This window comes from Oncorhynchus mykiss, chromosome 2 (genome assembly GCF_057628025.1).
Source record: "Oncorhynchus mykiss isolate SJ-2025 chromosome 2, ASM5762802v1, whole genome shotgun sequence".
Lineage (NCBI taxonomy): Eukaryota > Metazoa > Chordata > Actinopteri > Salmoniformes > Salmonidae > Oncorhynchus > Oncorhynchus mykiss.
Window position 1 is genome coordinate 3,507,501 of NC_143023.1, and position 10,000 is coordinate 3,517,500.

The following is a 10,000-nucleotide window of genomic DNA, read 5'->3' on the forward strand; positions in this document are numbered from 1 at the left end:
TTCTCTCTTCCTGTCACGAGCTGTTCAATTAACCTGTGGTGCTCCTGCTAAAAATCCTGCGCTTCTGTGACACACAATCTGAATCATGTTGGCCCTACACCCCTCTAAAGAGTTGAATACTTTCTGTCTTCACTACAGTCTGTGAGTTCAACCAGGAAACACTGTACGTGGGCCTATCTGTGGATAAAACCCCAATATTGACATAAGTCATTGAAGATAAACTTTAAAGTGCCCAAAAAATCTACAACAATTCACACAAAAAAAGTGAAGCATTTGAACATAACTCCTGTCTCTCCCTCTCTCTCGCAGAGTGTTGTTGCCCACCCACATAACATATAGAGCTCACTCACTATATGCTATATCTAGAAAGTTGTGTCAGCAAGTTTATTTTCCCCTTTCCCTTCCTCTCATCCACCTCTGGTTATCCTGACCCTGAGGGGATGTATGCTATGGGAGGTGGGCTAGCTACCTCACAGACCAGACCTGACCCTGAGGGGATGTATGCTATGGAAGGTGGGCTAGCTACCTCACAGACCAGACCTGACACTGAGGGGATGTATGCTATGGAAGGTGGGCTAGCTACCTCACAGACCAGACCTGACCCTGAGGGGATGTATGGTATGGAAGGTGGGCTAGCTACCTCACAGACCAGACCTGACCCTGAAGGGATGTATGCTATGGAAGGTGGGCTAGCTACCTCACAGACCAGACCTGACCCTGAAGGGATGTATGCTATGGAAGGTGGGCTAGCTACCTCACAGACCAGACCCGACCCTGAGGGGATGTATGCTATGGAAGGTGGGCTAGCTACCTCACAGACCAGACCTGACCCTGAGGGGATGTATGGTATGGAAGATGGGCTAGCTACCTCACAGACCAGACCTGACCCTGAGGGGATGTATGCTATGGAAGGTGGGCTAGCTACCTCACAGACCAGACCTGACCCTGAGGGGATGTATGCTATGGAAGGTGGGCTAGCTACCTCACAGACCAGACCTGACCCTGAGGGGATGTATGCTATGGAAGGTGGGCTAGCTACCTCACAGACCAGACCCTGAGGGGATGTATGCTATGGGAGGTGGGCTAGCTACCTCACAGACCAGACCTGACCCTGAGGGGATGTATGCTATGGAAGGTGGGCTAGCTACCTCACAGACCAGACCTGACCCTGAGGGGATGTATGGTATGGAAGGTGGGCTAGCTACCTCACAGACCAGACCTGACCCTGAGGGGATGTATGCTATGGAAGGTGGGCTAGCTACCTCACAGACCTGACCCTGAGGGGATGTATGCTATGGGAGGTGGGCTAGCTACCTCACAGACCAGACCTGACCCTGTTGGGATGTATGCTATGGAAGGTGGGCTAGCTACCTCACAGACCAGACCCTGAGGGGATGTATGCTATGGAAGGTGGGCTAGCTACCTCACAGACCAGACCCTGAGGGGATGTATGCTATGGGAGGTGGGCTAGCTACCTCACAGACCAGACCCTGAGGGGATGTATGCTATGGAAGGTGGGCTAGCTACCTCACAGACCAGACCCTGAGGGGATGTATGCTATGGGAGGTGGGCTAGCTACCTCACAGACCAGACCCTGAGGGGATGTATGCTATGGAAGGTGGGCTAGCTACCTCACAGACCAGACCTGACCCTGAGGGGATGTATGCTATGGGAGGTGGGCTAGCTACCTCACTGAAATCTTTCAAATACTTTGAGTGTTTGCTACAGCCTGCCTGGAGTGCCATGTGGGTGTGGTATGTATTTTTGGGACTATTCTATTGGTCCAATGAGCTAGGCAGGCTCAATCAAGCACAGCCAAAAGTATTTGAAATATTTCTAATAGTTTTTGAACCTAGTCTGGTGGGCTCTACACCACAGACCCACAGTCTCAACCTCTCTCCTCTCAACCTCTCTCCTCTCTATAACCCTCAGTCTCAACCTCTCTCCTCTCTCTAACCCTCAGTCTCAACCTCTCTCCTCTCTCTCTATCCACCAGTCTCAACCTCTCTCCTCTCTCTAACCCTCAGTCTCAACCTCTCTCCTCTCTCTCTATCCACCAGTCTCAACCTCTCTCCTCTCTCTAACCCTCAGTCTCAACCTCTCTCCTCTCTCTCTATCCACCAGTCTCAACCTCTCTCCTCTCAACCTCTCTCCTCTCTATAACCCTCAGTCTCAACCTCTCTCCTCTCTCTCTATCCACCAGTCTCAACCTCTCTCCTCTCTCTAACCCTCAGTCTCAACCTCTCTCCTCTCTCTCTATCCACCAGTCTCAACCTCTCTCCTCTCAACCTCTCTCCTCTCTATAACCCTCAGTCTCAACCTCTCTCCTCTCTCTCTATCCACCAGTCTCAACCTCTCTCCTCTCAACCTCTCTCCTCTCTATAACCCTCAGTCTCAACCTCTCTCCTCTCTCTCTATCCCTCAGTCTCAACCTCTCTCCTCTCTGAACATCAGTCTCAACCTCTCTCCTCTCTCTAACCATCAGTCTCAACCTCTCTCCTCTTTGACCATCAGTCTCAACCTCTCTCCTCTCTCTAACCCTCAGTCTCAACCTCTCTCCTCTCTAACCCTTAGTCTCAACCTCTCTCCTCTCACTATCCCTCAGTCTCGAACTCTCTACTCTATAACCCTCAGTCTCAACCTCTCTCCTCTCTATAACCCTCAGTCTCACCCTCTCTCTACTCTATAACCCTCAGTCTCAACCTCTCCTCTCTATCTCTGTCTCACCTTCTCTCTACTCTATAACCCTCAGTCTCACCTTCTCTCTCCTCTCTATAACCCTCAGTCTCAACCTCTCTCCTCTCTATCCCTCAGTCTCAACCTCTCTCTCTCTAACCCTCAGTCTCAACCTCCTCTCTATCCCTCAGTCTCAACCTCTCTCCTCTCTCTAACCCTCAGTCTCAACCTCTCTCCTCTCTCTAACCCTCAGTCTCAACCTCTCTCCTCTCTATAACCCTCAGTCTCAACCTCTCTCCTCTCTCTAACCCTCAGTCTCCACCTCTCCTCTCTATCTCTCAGTCTCAACCTCTCTCCTCTCTCTAACCCTCAGTCTCAACCTCTCTCCTCTCTCTAACCCTCAGTCTCAACCTCTCTCCTCTCTCTAACCCTCAGTCTTAACCTCTCTCCTCTCTATAACCCTCAGTCTCTCTCCTCTCTATAACCCTCAGTCTCAACCTCCCTCCTCTCTCTAACCCTCAGTCTCCACCTCTCTCCTCTCTATAACCCTCAGTCTCAACCTCCCTCCTCTCTCTAACCCTCAGTCTCCACCTCTCTCCTCTCTATAACCCTCAGTCTCTCTCCTCTCTATAACCCTCAGTCTCAACCTCCCTCCTCTCTCTAACCCTCAGTCTCCACCTCTCTCCTCTCTATAACCCTCAGTCTCAGAGGTCAGAGGTCAGGTACAACCCTCGGTCACCGGAGAGGTCAGGTATAACCGCTGCTTTTATTCACAGTGACCAAAGCTGACAGCAGAAAAAAGTCCAGAAATCCCTAAAAGCTTGTTTCTACAAACATCAAACACATCGCCATGCCAACAGAATAGCATGCGCCACCCACACACATTTGACTTGTGGCATGTCTGGGGGGAAGGGGGGAAGGGGGGGGGGGGGGGGGGGGGGGGTTGAGGTATTTTGATTAAAAGTCCCCTGTTAAATCAAGTGTAAACATTTTACCAAATACTTAAAGGGTTCCTGCCGACCGACAGACCGGGGGGAGATCTGCTTGACCAACCTTTTATTTGGAGGGAAAAAGCTGCTATGTGTTTGAAGTTGGTGGTCAAGGAAAACAGCTGAGTCCTATCCATCTTAATGCTGCTCTTTACTGGCTGGTTGACTGGCTGACTGGTTGGCTGACTGGGTGACTGCCTGGTTGACTCTCTGGCTTCCTGGCTGGTTGACTGGCTGACTGGCTGGCTGGAAGACTGGCAGACTGGCAGACTGACTGGCTGAATGTGTGATTGGTTGACTGTCTGCGTGACTGGCTGACTGGCTAGGTGACTGGCTGACTGGGTGACTGGCTGGCTGGTTGACTGGCTGACTGGTTGGGTGACTGGGTGACTGCCTGGTTGACTCTCTGGCTGGTTGACTGGCTGACTGGCTGGCTGGGTGACTGGCAGACTGGCAGACTGACTGGCTGAATGTGTGATTGGTTGACTGTCTGGGTGACTGGCTGACTGGCTAGGTGACTGGCTGACTGGGTGACTGGTTGGCTGGCTGACTGACTGGGTGACTGGGTGACTGGCTGACTGGTTGGCTGACTGGGTGACTGGCTGACTGGCTGGCTGACTGGCTGACTGGCTGGCTGACTGGGTGACTGCCTGGTTGACTCTCTGGTTTCCTGGCTGGTTGACTGGCTGACTGGCTGGCTGGATAGGTGACTGCCTGGGTGACTCTCTGGTTTCCTGGCTGGTTGACTGGCTGACTGGCTGACTGGGTGACTGGCAGACTGGCAGACTGACTGGCTGAATGTGTGATTGGTTGACTGTCTGGGTGACTGGCTGACTGGCTAGGTGACAGGCTGACTGGGTGACTGGCTGGCTGGTTGACTGGCTGACTGGTTGGGTGACTGGGTGACTGCCTGGTTGACTCTCTGGCTTCCTGGCTGGTTGACTGGCTGACTGGCTGGCTGGGTGACTGGCAGTCTGGCAGACTGACTGGCTGGATGTGTGATTGGTTGACTGTCTGGGTGACTGGCTGACTGGATGGCTGGGTGACTGGCTATCTGGATGGCTGGGTGACTGGCTGGGAGGATGGGTGATTGGCTGGCTGAGTGGCTGAATGACTGACTGGCTGGCTGGATGACTGGGTGACTGTTTGACTGGCTGGCTGGTGATTGGCTGGGAGGATGGGTGATTGGCTGGGTGACTGGCTGGGTGACTGGCTGACTGGATGGCTGGCTGAGTGACTGATTGACTGCAGTGGGAAGACAGTGCAGGAAACTATGTTTGTGACACAGGATGGGACGAAATGCTAGTGCCTGGAAATACAATTTAAAGTTGGCAGACTGGCTGGCTGGAAGACTGGCTGGCAGATTGTCTGGGTGACTGGCTGGCAGACTGGCTGACTGGCTGGCTGGCAAACTGGCTTGCTGTGTGTCTGGCAGACTGACTGGCTGGCTGATTGGCTGGGTGACTGGTTTGCTGAGTGACTGGCTGGCTGGCTGGCTGACTGGCTGATTGCCTGGGTGACTGGCTGATTGGCTGACTGGCTGGCTGAGTGACTGGCAGATTGGCTGGCTGGCTGGGTGACTGGCTGACTGGCTGGCTGAGTGACTGGCTGACTGGCTGGCTGAGTGACTGGCTGACTGGCTGACTGGCTGACTGGTGACTGACTGGCTGGCTGACTGGCTGGGTGACTGGCAGATTGGCTGGCTGGCTGGCTGGCAGACTGGCTGACTGGGTGACTGACTGGCTGGGTAACTGGCAGATTGGCTGGCTGAGTGACTGGCTGGCTGACTGACTGGGTTAGTGAGCAGTGGGCCACCCAGGAAGACGCTGTAGGAAACTGTGTCTGTAACCCAGCAGTGGATTATAGGCTGTAGAGGAAGAGAGGAGAGGAAGGGTGGGGGGGTTGTTCAGCTGTGAGTAATTAAAACACAGGCTACCTCGCTCTCTCTTTTTCTCTCTCTCTTTCTCTCTCACTCCCTTCCTCTGTCCCTCCCTCCCTCTCTCTCTCTCTCACTCCCACTCTCTCTCTTTGCCTCCCTTCCTCCGTCCCTCCCTCCCTCTCCTAAAAACACATGGCCTCACAATCCCCCTGGTTAACTATAGTAGTGTTTACTGAAACTACTCCTGTCTTCCTTCTGCTCCTGGTTAGTAGCCTAGTGGTCCGTTTTATAGAGGAGGAAGGAAGGGAGGGAGAGAGAGAGAAGGAGAGAGAGAGAGAGAGAGAGAGAGAGAGAGAGGGAGAGAGAGAGGGAGGGAGGGAGGGAGGGACTTTGAAAAGAGTAGTCTCTCTCTAATGTTGTGAACAACTCTTTAAATAAAATGTGATTTACTCAACCTAGATGCAAATGCAGATGCATTTAAAAAAAAAAAAAAATGGTGTCCCATAAAATCTGAATGAAAATAACAAACAAAAATAACCCATTCTGTCCACTTGGTTCTAATATCCTGGATAATGATAAACATCAATATCAATTGGATACATTTCCCAGGCTTACGAAGCTCTTCACATTCAGTGTTGCATGAGATGTGAGTGAGGTTCACAGGAACAAGTCATGAACCAGTCCGCCTGGACGTATCACACACACACACACACACACACACACACACACACAGCTTGGATAACACAGCACACCATAGCTACCTCCTGCTGTCCAGCTCTGCTCAGCCTGACAAGCTGCCAATAACAACCGTGGTCCACAGCCAGGTCCGTCCACCAGGGGCTCACTGCTCCCAGCCTCGCCCGCTTATCTCGCACGCAGGGTCAACAGGACATGACCTTTAACCCCTGACCTCTAGCTTCAGGCAGGGCTTGACCTTCTGCTGACCTAGGGTTAGTCTCTGGGGATGAGAAGAGGGATGAGAATTACAGGGTTTAATGTATGTCTCATCCCAACCACCCAGTCCCTCTTGTGTCTGCACTGGGGCAGGCTAACATGTGGGGGAGGGGGGAGAGAAGGGGGGGGGGGTGGAGAGAGAGAGCAATTGAGAGACGGAGGGAGAGAGAAGGGAGTGGGAGGGAGGCAGAGAGAGAGGAGGAAGAGAGGAGGAGAGGGGGATGGAGAGAGAGAGAGAGTGATAGAGAGATGAAGGGACTGGGAGGGAGGCAGAGGAGGAAGAGAGGGGGAGAGGGGGATGGAGAGAGAGAGAGCAATAGAGAGATGAAGGGACTGGGAGGGAGGCAGAGGAGGAAGAGAGGGGGAGAGGGGGATGGAGAGAGAGAGAGCAATAGAGAGATGAAGGGACTGGGAGGGAGGCAGAGGGAGAGGAGGAAGAGAGGGGGAGAGGGCAGAGGGCTTTGCCAAGGCTTCATCTTGAGAGCTTGGCAGTGTGTAGCGTGTTGGGCAGCGAGCTCTGGCCATGACACAGTAATGACCTTCCAGAGACCTCACACACACACACACACACACACTACACTACACTACACTACACTCACACACCCTACACACACATAGACTACACTACACTACACTACACGCACACACACACACCACACACACACTACACACACACACCACACACACTACACACACACACACACACACACACTACACACACACACTACACATGCATTACACACATCCACACCACACACACTACACACACACACTACACATATATTACATACATACACACCACATACACACACACACATACAGCACGCACACACACCACACACACATACAGCACGCACACACACCACACACCCACCACACACATTTAGTGGATCCCGATTGGCGCAGCAGTCTAAGGCACTGCATTTTCGTGCAAGAGGCATCACTACAGACCCCGGTTTGATTCCAGGCTGTATCACAACCGGCTGTGATTGGGAGTCCCACAGGGCGGTGCACAATATGCCCAGCGTCGTCCTGGTTAGGGTTAGGCCGTCATTGTAAAATAAGAATTTGTTCTTAACTGACTTGTTAAATGAAGGTGAAATAAATACAAGTTAAATGCAGTGCTGGACGTTCCTTCTCTTTACGTTCAACTACAACGTTTCTCTGCTCTTTCTCTCCTTGAATTCAACTCTGGACTTTGTCCTTTATTTTGCCTCCATGGATTGAAGTTCACTTTTTTTTATGCCCCAGTTCCCAAAAGCAATTAGTCAATTCCCAATTAGTCAATTCCCAATTAGTCAATTCCCAATTAGTCAATTCCCAATTAGTCAATTCCCAATTAGTCAATTCTTCTCTGAGTCAGGCTGTGTGACGGTTTCTGAACGTAGCTTCTTCTCTGATTCAGGCTGTGTGACGGTTTAGAGTGTAGCTCCTCTGAGTCAGCCCCCCCCCCCCCCTCCCCCGCCCCGTATGGTAATACTCTAAAACGAAGACTTCCCCACTAACGGCAAATTACAAGAAAGAAAAACAGTCGATGTTGCCTAAAGACACCTGCCCTTCCTCCACCCACCTGCCCTTCCTACACCCACCTGCCCTTCCTCCACCCACCTGCCCTTCCTCCACCCACCTGCCCTTCCTCCACCCACCTGCCCTTCCTCCACCCACCTGCCCTTCCTCAACCCACCTTCCCTCCACACACCTGCCCTTCCTCCACCCACCTGCCCTTCCTCCACCCACCTGCCCTTCCTCCACCCACCTGCCCTCTTCCTCCACCCACCTGCCCTTCCTCAACCCACCTTCCCTCCACACACCTGCACTTCCTCCACCCACCTGCCCTTCCTCCACCCACCTGCCCTTCCTCCACCCACCTGCCCTTCCTCAACCCACCTTCCCTCCACACACCTGCCCTTCCTCCACCCACCTGCCCTTCCTCCACCCACCTGCCCTTCCTCCACCCACCTGCCCTTCCTCCACCCACCTGCCCTTCCTCCACCCACCTGCCCTTCCTCCACCCACCTGCCCTTCCTCAACCCACCTGCCCTTCCTCAACCCACCTTCCCTCCACACACCTGCCCTTCCTCCACCCACCTGCCCTTCCTCCACCCACCTGCCCTTCCTCCACCCACCTGCCCTTCCTCCACCCACCTGCCCTTCCTCCAGCCACCTGCCCTTCCTCCACCCACCTGCCCTTCCTCCACCCACCTGCCCTTCCTCCACCCACCTGCCCTTCCTCCACCCACCTGCCCTTCCTCAACCCAACTGCCCTTCCTCAACCCACCTTCCCTTCCTCAACCCACCTTCCCTCCACACACCTGCCCTTCCTCCACCCACCTGCCCTTCCTCCACCCACCTGCCCTTCCTCCACCCACCTGCCCTTCCTCAACCCACCTGCCCTTCCTCAACCCACCTGCCCTTCCTCCTCCCACCTGCCCTTCCTCCACCCACCTGCCCTTCCTCCACCCACCTGCCCTTCCTCCACCCACCTGCCCTTCCTCAACCCACCTTCCCTCCACACACCTGCCCTTCCTCCACCCACCTGCCCTTCCTCCACCCACCTGCCCTTCCTCCACCCACCTGCCCTCTTCCTCCACCCACCTGCCCTTCCTCAACCCACCTTCCCTCCACACACCTGCACTTCCTCCACCCACCTGCCCTTCCTCCACCCACCTGCCCTTCCTCCACCCACCTGCCCTTCCTCAACCCACCTTCCCTCCACACACCTGCCCTTCCTCCACCCACCTGCCCTTCCTCCACCCACCTGCCCTTCCTCCACCCACCTGCCCTTCCTCCACCCACCTGCCCTTCCTCCACCCACCTGCCCTTCCTCCACCCACCTGCCCTTCCTCAACCCACCTGCCCTTCCTCAACCCACCTTCCCTCCACACACCTGCCCTTCCTCCACCCACCTGCCCTTCCTCCACCCACCTGCCCTTCCTCCACCCACCTGCCCTTCCTCCACCCACCTGCCCTTCCTCCAGCCACCTGCCCTTCCTCCACCCACCTGCCCTTCCTCCACCCACCTGCCCTTCCTCCACCCACCTGCCCTTCCTCCACCCACCTGCCCTTCCTCAACCCAACTGCCCTTCCTCAACCCACCTTCCCTTCCTCAACCCACCTTCCCTCCACACACCTGCCCTTCCTCCACCCACCTGCCCTTCCTCCACCCACCTGCCCTTCCTCCACCCACCTGCCCTTCCTCAACCCACCTGCCCTTCCTCAACCCACCTGCCCTTCCTCCTCCCACCTGCCCTTCCTCCACCCACCTGCCCTTCCTCCACCCACCTGCCCTTCCTCAACCCACCTGCCCTCCACACACCTGCCCTTCCTCCACCCACCTGCCCTTCCTCAACCCACCTTCCCTCCACACACCTGCCCTTCCTCCACCCACCTGCCCTTCCTCCACCACCTGCCCTTCCTCCACCCACCTGCCCTCTTCCTCCACCCACCTGCCCTTCCTCAACCCACCTTCCCTCCACACACCTGCACTTCCTCCACCCACCTG

The 10,000-nt window shown here is 54.7% G+C and overlaps 1 long non-coding RNA gene across 2 annotated transcripts in view; it reads right to left on the reverse strand.

Moving 5' to 3' along the window:
* Window positions 1-10,000, reverse strand: part of LOC149984757 (uncharacterized) — a 171,464-nt gene that overhangs the window by 104,065 nt on the left and 57,399 nt on the right. The window contains exon 3 of one of the 2 annotated variants that reach the window (XR_016490649.1): window positions 6,306-6,502. The exons of the other annotated variant lie outside the window; for it this stretch is intronic. This is a non-coding gene — a long non-coding RNA (uncharacterized LOC149984757). The remainder of the gene's footprint in view (window positions 1-6,305; window positions 6,503-10,000) is intronic. 2 annotated transcript variants of the gene reach the window in all.